We start from the raw sequence: 14946 nt of genomic DNA on the forward strand, positions 1-14946 counted from the left end.
TAGATTAAAGGAATTGCACTTTAAAACTCAAGGGACAAAAAGTAAAGTAAGAGACATAGGTGACATGAGCTTCGTGTATCTTAGCCGACCTCTTTACTGCACTTCATCAAGAAAGAAGTACCTGCTGGGAGAAAAGACAAGCTGTGGGAGAATAGAACATGGTACGTGATGCACTGCTGGGCCGAAACCCACCAGATGTCAGCAGTACATAGAAAGCCAGGGAAGGGGCCGCGGATTTAGCTCAGCGGTTCGGTGTCCTGCCTTGCGAGCGCAAGGACTCGAGTTCAATCCCCAGTACCAAAAAAAAACAAAAAAGAAAAGAAAGAAAGAAAAGCCAGGGAAGACAGAAGCTCCTGACTTAACAGAAAAGGACTCAAACTCTTTAAATAAGTCCACGTTTTCACTGAAGTCCTGGTGATTCGACTGCACAAGTATTGACTAATTTTATCTTCTGATGACTAGGAGAAACACAGAGGGTTTTACTGTAGTCCAATTTCCCCCATACTTGTGTAAGATCATAAGGAGAGACAATGTCTATACACACCATTTTTAAAAATAAGGTCTCTATGAAGCCAAGAGTCTGGCTTCAAACTCCTGTGCTCAGTCAGTCCTCCTGCCTCAGCCTCCTAGATATCACACTGTTAACAGCGGTCACTTCTAAATGGTCAGATTCTTACATTTTTTACTTCCTTCATTTTTGTACTAATGATTTTAATAAAACAAGAAATTTTGTTACTTTTTTCATTGGAAAGTATTTTTAGAAAGCAATTTATATTTTACACCTAAGTTTTCGATTGTTTCATAAATCTAGAGATTGTTTTTTTGCTTGAAAAAGGAAAGCAGATAACAAACACAGCTTTATGGTAAAAATAAAAATAGAAATAAAATTTAACTTTACTGTAGGGATAAAAACAAACAGGGACAACAGACTTGCAGTGCTTGAGGTTAAACTGGACCAACCTGTTTTGTAATGAGTTTAACAACTTTCCAACAGAAACTTGTGACGAGTCGGCTGGGTGGGTGTATAGAGGGCGGGTTCTTCATGGTGGTGCTTTCACTCCACAGCCCACGTGGACTTCACCTCATTGGTACGTGGGAAAGGACTGACTGTAAACAAACACTAGAATATTTGATCAACATTCAAAATTGTCAATACTATTTAGTTCTAACTTCAAACAGCATACAAAAATCCACCCCACGCAGGGACTAAGGCCGAGCTTGCTCTTTGTGTTTCCAAATCCTTTGAATCTAACCTCGCAAGTTGGCTTAGAAGATTTTGGGTTTTGTTTTGACACAGGGTCTCATTAGGTAGTTCAGGCTGGCCTTAAACTCACTGGGTAGTGCAGGCTGGCCTCACTCATAGCAGAACTCTTGCCTCAGCCTCCCAAGTGCTGGGATTATAGGCAGGTGCCACCATGGCTGACTTTCAGATTGGTTTTATTTTGCTCCTTTATCATTAATCTATGTGATGTCCCATTCCCAGAGTAAATAGGGTGTTTTCAAGAATCATTGTTATTGCCATGGTATTTGCAAACAACAATATTTTGGAAGCCAAACTTTACTGGTACATTTTAAATATATAGAATGACACCATTCATCGTAGGGAATATGTACCTGTGCCTGATATATCTTGATTCTTCTCTTCCCATTCACCCTCGCCCTTTCATTACTCTTCCCCTCCATATATGCAAAATCATTGTTTCCATTTTTTCTTCTATTTTTGCTTTTTTCTTGTCCCTTCTCCCTCCCTCCTTTTTTAGTTTATTGGTACATTTTAGGTACACAGCACAGTTACATTCATCATTGGGATCTTGTACCTTTACGTGACAGGTCTTGGTTCTCATTTTTTCCCCCTGTCCCTGCCCTCCCTTCGCCCACTTCTCCCCTCCCCATTTACAAACACTTCATTTCCATTGTTTTGCTTTCTCATATTGTTTTCTTTTCCCTTATTCCCTTTCCCCTACCCTTCTCACTTTCCTACACCTTTAGCCCTTTTCTTCCTATTTCACATTGTCAATTATATCATTAGGATCTTATGTACTATTATAGTTTTTCACACCAGAGAAACTATTCAGTATTTACACATGTGTGACTTATTTATTTCACTTAGGAGTATATCCTCAAAATGCATCCATTTTTCTATGAATGGATTTAATTTCTCATTCCTTACGGCTGAGTAGCATTCCATTTTATGGAAAAACCATATCTTCTTTATCCAGTTTCCAACTGATGGACAAATGGGCTGTTTCCAAGTTTTAGCTATTACAAACTGTGCTGCTATAAACATAGGTGCCCATATATCACTGTGATATGATTCTTTTAATTCTTTTGGAAAGATACCCAGCAGAGGGATGGATGGGTCACATGGAACCTTTAGTCTGAGCTCTTTGAGGTATCTCCATATTGATTTCCATAGTGGTTGCACCAGTCAGTGCTCCCACCAACAATGGAGAAGGGTTCCTTTCTCCCCACAACCCTGCCAACATTTGTTACTGCTGATGCTTGATAGCAGCCATTCTTTGTGGGGTGAGATGGAATCTCAGTGCTGATTGTTTTGAGTTCTTTATATATTCTAGATGAGAGCCCTTTGTCTGAGGAGCAGCAGGTAAAAATTTTTTCCCACATTGTAGGCTGTCTTTTAGTTCTGTTGATGGTTTCTTTTGCAGTGCAGAAGCTTTTTAATGAGAAGAGATCCTTATGTGGAACATTTTTTCATATATTTACTTGCTGCTTTTACTTCTTTGTCTGAGAAATGCCTGTTAATTTCAGATGCCCATTTTTGAATCGGGTCTTTATATTTGGGGTGGGGGGCTGATTGAGTTCTTTATATATTCTAGATAAGAGTCCTTTGTCTGAGAAGTAGCTGGCAAAATTTTTTTCCCTCATTGTAGGATGTCTTTTAGTTTTGTCGATGGTTTCATGATTTGTTCATAAAGTCTTTTCCTATGCCAATGTCTTCAAGAGTTCTGCCTAACTGATCTTCCACCAAGTTTAGTGTTTCTATAGCTTTTTAATAAGATGAGATCCCAGTTGTTGATTCTTTGTGCTAGTTCCCATGCTACTGAGGATTTGTTCATAGTCTTTACCTATGCCAATGTCTTCAAGAGTTCTGCCTAATTTATCTTCCAGTAAGTTTAGTGTTTCTTTTTTAATGTTTAGATCTTTAATCCACTTGGATTTTAGTTTAGTGCATGGTAAAAGATAAGGGTCTAGTTTTAATCTTTGGCAGGTTGAAATCCAGTTTTTCCAACACCGTTTATTAAAGAGACTACCTTGCCTCTTCTGAGAATGGTTGGCTCCTTTGTCAAATATGAGGTAGCTGTGTACCTCTGGAGTTGTTTTTGCATCTTCCTGTCTGTTCCACTGATCCTCAAGTCTGTTTCTTTTCCAGTGCCATGCTGTTTTTATTACAGTGGCTTTATAGTATAGTTTCAAATTGGGAATTGTTATACCCACTGCCATGTCTCTGTTTCCTAGGATGGATTTGGTATTCTAGGTCTCTTCTAGTTCCAAATGAATTTTTGGATTATTTTTTCTAGTTTTGTGAAATGTAGTGTTGGAATTTTAATTGGCATTGCAATGAATCTCTATAGCAGTTTTAGTAGTGTGGTCATGTTCACTATGTTGATTCTTCCTACCCAGGAGCAGGGGATATCTTTCCATTTTCTTATATCCTCTTCTATCTCTTTTTTCAGAGTGCTGTAGTTTTCAGTGTAGAGGTCTTTTGCTTCTTTTGTTAGATTGATTCCTAAATACTTCAATTTTTGGGGGGTGCTATTGTGAAAGGAATTGTTTCCCTAATTTCTCTCCCAGTGAGTCTATTTGTGTATAAGAAGGCTATTGATTTGTCATTGTTGACCTTGTATCCAGCTACTTTGCTAAAAGTTTCAATTAGTCTAGAAGTCTTTTGGTGGAGTTTTTTGAGTCTTCAATGTAGAGTATCATATCATCAGCAAATAATGACAGTTTAATGTCTTCATTTCCTATCTTAATTGCTTTAATTTCTTTCTCTTGTCTAATTGCTATGGCTAATGTTTCCAGAACTATATTGAAGAGGAGTGGTGATAGTGGGCATCCTTGTCTTATTCCTGATTTTAACATGAAGATTTTCAGTTTTTGGCCATTTAATATGATGTTGGCTGTTGGTATTTCATAGATAGCCTTTATTAAGATGAGATATAGACCATCTATTCCATTTTTTTTTTTTTGCTGAGTTTTTATCATGAATCGGTGTTCAATTTTGTCAAATACTTTTTCTGCATATGTGGAGAGGATCATATGGTTTTTGTCCTTGACTCTGTTAATATAGTGTATTACATTTATTGACTTACATACGTTGAACCATCCTTGCATCCCTGTTATAAATCCGACTTGGTCAAGATGGATGATCTTCTTGATGATCCTCTGTATTCTTAGTATCTTATTAAGGATTTTTTCATCTATATTCATTAAGGAGATTGGTCTGAGTTCTCTTTTTTGGTTGTGTCTTTCCCTGGTTTGGGAATCAAAGTGATACTTGCTTCCAGGAATGAATTTGGAAACATTGCTTCCCTTTCAATTTCATTGAAAAGTTTAAAGAGTAGTGGCAGTAGTTCTTCTCTATATATCTTGTAAATTTCAGCAGTGAATCCATCAGGGCCTGGGCTTGTCTTTGTTGGTAAACTTTTAATTACATTTTCAATTTCACTGATTGTAATTGGGGTATTTAAAATGTTTTTATCTTCTTCATTGAACATTGGTAATTCATAAGAATCTAAAAATCTGTCCATTTCTTCTGTGTTTTCCATTTTGTTAGAGTACAGGTTCTCAAAGTAGGTATTGGCTATCCTGTGGATTTCTGTTGCATCTGTTGTGACTTCACCTTTTTCGTTCCTAATTGCATGTATACGAGCCTTTTCTTTCCTTTTTTTGATAAGGTTATCTAAGGATTTATCAGTTTTATTTATTCTTTCAAAAAACCAACTCTTTGATTCATTTATTTTTTGTATTGTTTTCTTAGTTTCCATTGCATTGATTTCTGCTCTAATCTTTATAATTTCCTCTCTTGTTCAAGCTTTCAATTTTTCTTGATCTTGTTTTTCTAGGAGTTTAAGATTCATTGTTAGGTTGTTTATTTGAGCTTGCTCTGTTTTCCTAGGGTGGGCATTCAGTGCTATGAATTTTCCACGTAAAACTGCTTTTACTGTGTTCAATAGGTTCCTGTATGTTGTATTGGCATTATCGTTTATTTGTATAAAATGTCTAATTTCTTCTTTAATTTCCTCTGTGACCCATTGATTGTTCAGGAAAGTGTTGTTTGATTTCCATGTGTTTGTGAAGTTCCTACAGTTTCTTATGCTATTGATCTCCAGCTTGATTGCACTATGATCTGATAATGTACAGGGAATAACTTCAATTCCTTTGCACTTATTCAGACCTGTTCTGTGAGCTAGTATGTAGTCTATGTTGGAGAATGACCCATGTGCAGCTGAAAAGAATGTATCTTCTGATTTTGTGGGGTAGAACACTCTATAGACTTCTGTTATGTTCATATGTTCAAAAGCTTGGCTCAGTTCTAGTATTTTGTTGTTGATTTTTTTGCCTAGATGATCTGTCTATTTGTGAAAGTGGGGTATTTAAATCCCCTGGTACAATTATATTAGTGCTTACTTGGTTTTTCATATTACTTAATATTTGTTTTATAGAGTTGGGAGCATTAATATTTGGTGCATATATGTTTATGATTGTCATCTCTTCCTCTTGAATTGTTCCCTTTACAAGGATGTAGTGGCCTTCTTTGTCTCTCTTAATCAGTTTTGGTTTGAAATTTACTTTGTCTGGGAATAAGATTGCTACCCCTCCTATTTGATTTGGTCTGTTGGTCCTCATGGTGTTGTGACCTTCACTGTCTTTTTCTAGGATATTGTTTAGAATTCCCTGTCGTGCTGGTTTGGTATTCATCTTCTTTTGGGGGAGGTTGTTTTTTGAGACAAGGTCTCCATATGTAATTTAGGCTGGCCTTGAACTCACTATGTCACGCATGTTGATATTGAACTTACAACAATTCTCTTGCCTCAGGTTCCATAAACCTGGGATTATAGCTGTGTGTTGCCACCCCTGGCTTGGTACTGCTCACTTTGATCGGTCCTACAGTTGGAGTGCACAGAATTTATGAACAAGCATTCAAGCAAATTCAAAGCTATGCATGAATAGTAAGTGTATAGTAACTCATAATAGCCAGCAGAAGCCAGAAACACTGAAGTAGCAAGGTCACACCATACAGGAGAGTTTCATGACCTTGACAGTATTCTGTGTGCAATTTTTATGATAAAGAAAAATTATAGTAAAATATATACAACGTGGGAAGTTCATTCTGGGTCATCATTAATTATGAAGGGGGATAAGAAATAATGTCTCTCGGTTGAACCAGAAGTGCTATTAGAAAAGGAATTGCCATTTATTTTAGGAAAAACAGCTTCATCTTATGAGTATGGAAGTCAGGAGCTGATATAATAAGATAGAATAAACTGTCCTATATGAAGAACTGAATAGATTGTATTTTGCTCGAGAGAGAAGGCGATTAGAAGAGAGGTCCATGAAATGGAGTGAGGCGATGCAGTGTGTGGTGAACAGACCCATCTCTGCCCACATCGTCTCTCCATAACAAACGTCTTTTTGTTTAAGAGTAGAGATCTCCAATTGTTCATTAACAGGTGGATGAAATTGTGACTTGTTTTCAACACAGTGTAAATGGAAATTTGAACACAAACTGATCACTTCCATAGCAAATTTAATTTTGTTTTTCAAATGTCCCTTTAGAATTTACTCAGTGGGGAAAGTTCTCCTGGCTCTAAATAAAACACCAGCAGGCCTTTGAGTTTTCCATGGAGTTGACTTTTTTCTTCCCAAATGACCTCCTGTCCGCCCCTGCCACCATTAACCTGCTGTTTTTTATCTTGTTTGTCCTCTGCCTCCTGGAACAGAGGGTGAAGGAGAGAAAAGTAAGGTAGGAGAGTTCTTACCGACAGGTGCTGGGAAGCCCAGTTTATGTTCTGTGTAGACCTAGGTAATGTTTAAAGCTGATTTTTCTTATGGGGGAATCTCATGGTTTTTCATCTGCCAAAATATCACAGTAAAAACAATCATCCGTATGCCTTTGTGACAAATTTCTCTCAGATCTCCACACAGGAAAAGTTGTTTGGAGATGCTGATACTCTTTCGTGGGTGCTTTGGGGTGCACTGGGGACTTCTCACCCCATTTGCCCCACCTGGTGGATATGCTGCCTTTGGGCTCATTACACACTCTTTCTACAGCACCAGGAGTACTGGGATACTTTTAGTATTTCTCTGCTGCTTTCTCCTCTCGTTGGTACAACTGGGCAGGACCTTTTCGCAACCTATATCTGCTTGTCTGATTCTTGAGTACATTCAGATTTCTCCAGCATTCAGTAACACTGAAACTGCAGCAGCAACTCTCCTTCACTCTGGCCATCAGGGTAGCCAGCTATCTCTTACCTCCTAGGTTTCCTCAGAGTTTAGTAGATGCCACTCTACTCAATCTGAGCCATTCAGGAGAGAGTTTGCTGAGAACCACCTTTCCCCCATAGTCCTCACTAGGCCTGAGGTGAGTGACAGATAGTGGGGGAGACAGTGGGACTGAAAACACCTCCCCAAGCCGTTTCCAAGAGAGTCCTCACAAATCCGCTCCCCATGCTTTGTACACCTTCTCTAAGTACAAGGAGTAAAGACTACGGGGAAAAAAATAAGAACCAAGACGTATTCTGTAAAGGTACAAATTCCCAAAGATGAGTGTCATTATATTGTATACCTGATATGTACCAGTAAAGTTAATTTAACAAACAAACAAACAAACAAAAAAGAAATTAAGACTACCCTTACTGGTCCTCAAGCCCCTTATTCTGTGTTCCCAAGATGGCCTGCCTCACAGTTCACTTTAATGCTTGATAGCTTGCATCTTGAACGGCAGCTAAATTTCTAATTCAAAAGCTATCTAAATAGAGTAATTCATTTGGCTTGGAAAAGAGGGAATTGGTAAGATGTGGACCCAATCTCTTAGAAGGTGGCCGCAAAAAATTATGTTGTGAATCTTACATAGCTATGTGAAGCTAAGGTCATTAGTGCACAACAAAACAAAACAAAAACAACAACAAACAAAAAACAACTTTTCTTGTGTGAGATCTGAGAGAAATTTGTCCTAAAGACACCCTGTGATTTTTAACAGATGAAAAACCATGGGATGGAAAACATTCTAAATCACATAATAATATCTAAATGACCCTCTCATAGTGCTGTAATCTCACAATGCCAAATTGGTATATTGATAATTTCAAATAAAAATAACCTGAGAAACTATAACTTCAGAAAGAGCCATTTGGCCTGTATATTCCCATATGCAGTAAGCCGTGAAGATTATTCTGGAGGGGATGCTGTTCACATTCCAAGACGAGAAGTAGTTGTGATCGTTGCAGACTGGCAACTGGGCCAGCAACGAGCCTGAATAAACCAACTCTTGGAAGTAGCGCGTATCTCCCACTGACTTCTGCATGCCCGCGTTATCTCTCAGCCACATCCCTAGAACTTACCAGCCTCGTTCAGACGCCCATTCGTCCTGTCATTGCTTCACAAGTTTGGTGTTTGTCTGAAAAGCATAAGGTAACAATGCTTTGGTCAGCTCTTCGGACTTCGCTCTCCTGTGAAGCTCCCTACATACACGTAGTATTAATAAAACTTACAGTTTTCTCTTGCTAATCAGTTTTTGCACCAACTGGGTTTCTAGATCCAGCCAAATAGCCCAATAGAACTAGGGAGAAAGCTGAAAGGATCTCCCTCCCCAACAGTGTGGAATGGTTACTAAATAGGACAACAGGAAGTTTAAGGGCAGCCTTGTATCGCTGTGAATGTGCTGTGTTACCTTGAGCAAGATACTTCTCCTTTGGGACGAAATTTTTCCTAACAATGAGGAGATTATCTCTGGGATTCATGTTCCACCTGTTCTATGAGACTGAACTCTCAACTCTTTATATATGATAACTCTAACCCACAGGGCTCTTATTAGGGTGGCATCATGTGTTAAATGGAAGGCCCCTAAAAGGTATGTCCATAGAACTTTAACCTCCACAACCTGTGAATATGACCTTATTTGGAAAAGCATCTTTGAAGATAGAATTAAGCATCTTGACTTGAGATCATTCTGGATTATGCAGGTAGGCCCTAATCTAGTGACAAGTATTTTTTATGAGGGATAAAAAAGACAGGAGGCGCGCATGGTGGTGCATGCCTGTAATCCCAGCACTCGGGAGGCTGAGGCAGGAGGATCGCTGTGAGTTCAAGACCAGCCTGGGTTACATAGTGAGTTCCAGGTCAGTCTCGACTATATAGTGAGGCCCTGTCTCAAAAAAAAAAGAAGACAGGAAGCCATTTGAAGGCAGAGGCGAAGGGTGGCACTGAAGGAGGAAACCAACCCCCTCTCTGTAAAGGACACTTGGTGGTCATGATCACAGCTATACGGTAAGTTCACCAGAGCATAATGGTCTCAGAAGCCTGCCAGAACTCCCCACTCCCCCTAACCACCTATCCACTTATATAACTCTAGCCTGCCGTTTTCCTGAGCAAGCTCAGCTGCTGTTCCCCTCCAATAAGGGAAAGCCCCATAGAAACAAAGAGGTATAAAAATGAAAGTAAACTCCTGTTCTGCACTCTCGAGGCAATACAAATCCATTGCTAAACTGCTGGCAGTTAAAGCTGATTTTTTTCCTACTTTGTGTTTGAGTCTCTGTTTGGGTATCCCACCTTCTTCCCCGCCTCAGCATTACTATAGCTGCCAGAAGTTGGAAAACACAAGGATACATTGTCTAACCTTCGGAGGGAGCACATATTATATGTGATTACATGATTACATTTTGAGTTCCGACTTTCCAAAACTGTGAGAGAATAAATTTGTTATTTTTAGACACAAAGTTATAGTAGCTCTAGGACACTTATACAGAAGGTAAGAGAGAGGCTGATGTGATGGTGTATGCCTATAATCCAAGCTACCTACTTAGGAGGCTGAGGCAGGAGGATTGCAAGTTTGAGGCCAGCCTGGTTAATTTAGTGAGAACCTGTCCCAAATAAAATTTTAAAATCCTAGCATGCACAAGACCCTGGATTCAATCCCCAGCACAAGCTAGGGGCAGGGGACACAAGAAAGAAAATAAAAGCATACAGACTGGTAGTGAAGAGAGAACCACACTGGGCAGTCTTGAGGGAGTTTACTTTGCTAGCATTTAGTTCCTTCATTTGTAAAACAATGAGAGAAATAGAGATCAGTGTTCATTTTTTAATATTTCATTTAAAAGTTTAAAAAATAGTAACTTTTATAAAGCACATGTGAGGAGTAAGATAATGAACAGCCAGGTATGGTAGCACATGCCTGTAATTCCAGCACTTGGTAGGCTGAGGTAGGAGGCTTTTCCACATAAATTTGAGGTCAAACTGGACTACATAGTTCAAGGCCACTCAGGAATACATAGCAAGACCCTGTCTCAAAACAAACAAACAAACAAACACATAGATAATAAATGATTTAGTGCAGTGCCTAGATCATAGTAAGTGTTCAATGAATACTAGCCATTGTAGTTTAAGGTTATTGCATATGTGATATGGCAATCTTTTTCTTTTTTGAATGCTTTCTCTTTGTTTATTGATACATTACCAGGATCTTCTGAAAAAATGGGTGCAAATCAAATTACACCAAATTGGCCTAATTATTTTAAAAAATGGTAAATTGTGGTTATTATGAACATTAAAGGCATTCTGAAAGGAACTACAGACATGCCTTGGTATGTGCAGGCACGACTAATGAGGATCTAATTGTAAGGTAGGCAGCTACTCCGATTTGCATCTTCTGTAGTACCCTCTCCATGGGCCCCCTGTCCCCTAGACAGATACTAAAATCTGGAGATGCTCAAGTGTCTTATGAAAAATGGGTTAGTGTTTGTATATAGTCCATGAACATCCTCCCGTAACTTTAAAATTTCTCTAGATTACTTAAAATACCGAATACATGTAAAAGCTAAGGGAATGGTTGTTATACTCCACTAGGGAATAATGACAAGAAAAAGGTCTGTACAAGTTCAGTACAGATGCAATTTTTCCCAAATATCTTTGACCCACACTCGGTTGGAACTGCAGATGTGGACCCATCAGAGGCTCCTCTGAGGGCTGTGTATGTACCATCGATAGGAACTATTTCAAGTCCTTAGCACACACATATATTTGCCATTTGCCGTTCTGAATATACAGGATATGAACACAGTATCATGTGTTTGAGGAAGAACAGGGTCTTTGTAACTAGAAAAGTGCTATTGTAGTACTTGTCCTCTGAAAAACAACAGAGCAGTGTTTCAGTAGAGGATTTAAACAACAGAGGTGTTTTACTCTTCTGACTCTTCAAAATTTAAAAGAAATGCTTAATTTTCAGCTCTGATGGCAGCTAGCACCAGGAAGGCAGTGCCCAACATCAGAACTGTCTTGCCAAGTCTAAGCATTCTGAACTTGACAGGCAGCCTATCCCCTGAAAGATGGTACAGTACGTGACTAAGGGGATCTAGGGGCAGCCTCTCAGATTTGTATTTGCTAAGAAATACCTTAATGGTTCAGGACAGCTGGTCACTGATGTGCAGCTCCGACTATTGCTTACCAGGCACCTACAATTGGAGGGACTCTGTTACATAGGGTCTGAGGTACTCGTCCCGGTTCTAGAGTTTATGTAATATTATCATTTAACTATATCTACTTATTAGCTCAACTGAGTAAGCAACTTGAGTACAGGGCCTTTTTTTCTTTTTGGCGGTATTTGGTGCTGAACCCAAGGCCCGCACACTGAGCTACCACCCTAGCCCTTTTACTTTCTGAGAGTCTTGCTCTGTCACTGAACTATGCAGGCTCCCTGAACTGGAATTTGTGATCCTTTTGCCTCAGCCTCCCAGGGTGCAGGATTACATCTGTGTGCCAGTAAGCCCAGCTTGTTTGTTGCATCTCTAATCTTGTGTATTAGGCAACTAACGAATACTGTTTTTATTTTATAATATAGATTAGAAAGTCGTGTAATACTGTATCAAAATAAACATTCTATGATTTATAAGTCTTGGAATTCAAAATATCTGAAAAATATGCTTGCATAACAATTGCAAATAGAAAGTCCTAGAATATTGGATAAGTGCCAATATCATTAATGCAAATGCAAAAATATTAGTGGCATTTGAAATTCAATGTTTTTTTTTTTTTTGTACTAGAGATCGAACTCAGATCCCTCCTCTTAAGAAGCAGGTGGTGGAACCACTGAGCTAAACCTCAGGCCCCCAGTGATTCTTATGGTAGACAGTAAGGAAACTGGGTAGGAGGTATACTGATACTTGAAACATTTTTGTAGTCTTCTAATTTGCATTTAAGGATACAGCTTCAGGACTATGTGAAAATAAATTCTGGGGCCAGGTGTGGTGGCGCACGCCTGTAATCCCAGCACTTGGGAGGCTGAGGCAGAAGGATTGCTGTGAGTTTGAGACCAGCCTGGGCTACATGCTGAGTTCCAGGTCAGTCTCGACTACATAGTGAGACCCTGTCTCAAAAAGCCAAAAAAAAAAAAAAACTATATTCAGGGTATTATCTAGAATTTTAAAATTATGTAGTTCATATATTTGAGCACTAATATGCTGATCTAGGCTCAAACTCAGTTTAAGGGAAACCAATTATCAACAAGTTTTTCCTCTTCTGAAAATAAGATTTTTCAAAATTGCCTCCAAGATCTCTCATAACTCCAACTCTCTGAATTTATGAGCATCATTGCTTCATAAAGCTATGGCTTTTTTCCCCCACGTAAAATGGCTTTTTATGAACTGTTGCGTTCTCCTAGCTCAATGTCTCTGGTTCACTATGTCAGTAATCATAGCATCAGTTGCAGCTGTGTTTTCCTTGAAGTCCTAGAAATGAATCACAGGAACCTTTTAACTGCAAAATCACAGGTTCTCTTTATAACTCTACTGAGGCCAATGTGATGGGAGCTTTAATATCTGTAACTATTAAACCCCAAATTAAACTGGGTGTGGTGGTGCAAGCCTGCAGTCCCAGAACTCTGGGAGGCTGAGGCAGGAGGATCACAAATTTGAGCCCAACCCGGGCGGCTAAGTGACTTTGTGAGACTGTGTCTTGAAATAAAATATAAAAAAAGGGCTGAGGATGTCACTCTGGGAATGCCCTGTGTTCAGTCCTTCATATGACAAAAAGCAAAACTAAACCAAACCACAGCAAAAACCCAAAAAAGTGTTTGAGCGCCCCTGCGGGGCACGTCTTATCACCGAGACTGCTTGTTGTAGTGCTCGAGACAGAAGCAGGGTGTCTTGATCTGAGCAGCTGAATAACCTCAAATTCATGTATTTTTGCTTCCTCTTCCTATACTTGACAGTAACTGCAAATATTTATCATCTTTTATCTATTTCCAATATTCTGTCAAAGGTAATTATTGAACAGGCAGAGACCCAAAAGCAGCTGGATTTTCCCACTTCCCACTTTTTAAGGGTCTTAACCATCTTCCCATATAATCTTATGGCTTACGGTTTTTGAATACTTACTCCTGCATTCGTGTTAATTCTCCCGTTAACCCTTATGGCCAATGCTACCTTTTAAAGAGTGCAGGAATCATAGTCTATGGAGTTGGCTGCTACTGGCCGAGGCTGGGTTGGTGTTTCCATAGGCTCCTGTAGTTCTTTGTCATCTCCCGGCCTCCAAACCTAGCTCCTTGGAGGTGTAAATGCAGTCCCTTCCACTTTCAGATCACAAACCCTGGCCCTCACCACCAGGACCTCAGGAATCTCTATCTGGGGGCTAGAATATTTTTTTCTCCTCCTAAGCATTCAGGTCTTCCCTCAAATGTTATTTTCCTCAGTAGGCTCAGGCCTACTTCGAGAGCTATCTCAGCTCTCTTGTAACATACACAATTCTGGCAGGAAGAAACTAGAGGAGAAAACAGGTGCAGAGACTTGTATCTCAAAACGGTAACACTCAGCCGTATTAATTCAATCCTAAAAGCAATTACATTTTTTAAATAATTTTTATAAAAGTCTACGCATTACTATGGAAAGATACAAGCCAAAGGTAAGTTATGAATCCCAGGATACCTCCGATGTTTAAGTAAAACATGTATAATAAAGCCGAAACAGATTTATACCAGCATGAAACAGTGGGCATCACTGGATATCTCCGGAATCCTCCCTTCATAAGCAACCTTTTGGAGGGTGACCCGTGTCTCTTAATATTTTGATTTCAGCCTTATATTCGTTTACTATTTCTCTGTAATCTGCCTAGGATCTGAATGTACTGGCGATACTTGATATTCCAAGTCCGTGTTTTAATAAGTGCAGCAGTAAATCAAACGACTTTTAAGGATAAATAGAAGAGAGAAGCTGTATGTGTTATCTCAACGGACGAATAGTTTCTCAAGAAAAAAGGGAAAAGGGCCACTGAAATGTTTTCTGATTCTAGGGGTTAGAACGGTAGAGCAGAAACGTTTAGCTGGGAAAGCGCTGAATGGTCAGGAATTCTGTTCGTCCAGTGAAAGGGAGAAGGACCCGCGGAGTCAGTCCTACGGCCCGGAGCCCCTTCCTGCTCGGCGAGCCCGGATCCCGGGAGCGCGAAAACCCCAGGCGCCTCCGCCGCGGCCGCCTTCACAAACAGCAGCCCTGCGAGTCAACCCTGCGCTTTAGAGTCCACACCAGCGGTGTCGCCACGGCTCCGGGTGAAGAGCTGTAACACGAAGATGGCCCCGCGCCTTCTGTCCGGACCCGAGCCGGCGAAGAGCGCCCCCAATGAAGCAACGCCGAGCGCCGAGGGCGCAGGCGCAGGAGAGCTGGGCGTCTACCCAGGGCGGGGCCTCCGGCTCGCGCCTTCCGAGCCGCAGGCCGTTTACTTTCA

Source organism: Fukomys damarensis, unplaced genomic scaffold (assembly GCF_012274545.1).
Source record: "Fukomys damarensis isolate Sample0158 unplaced genomic scaffold, DMR_v1.0_HiC HiC_scaffold_37, whole genome shotgun sequence".
Taxonomy (NCBI): Eukaryota; Metazoa; Chordata; class Mammalia; order Rodentia; family Bathyergidae; genus Fukomys; species Fukomys damarensis.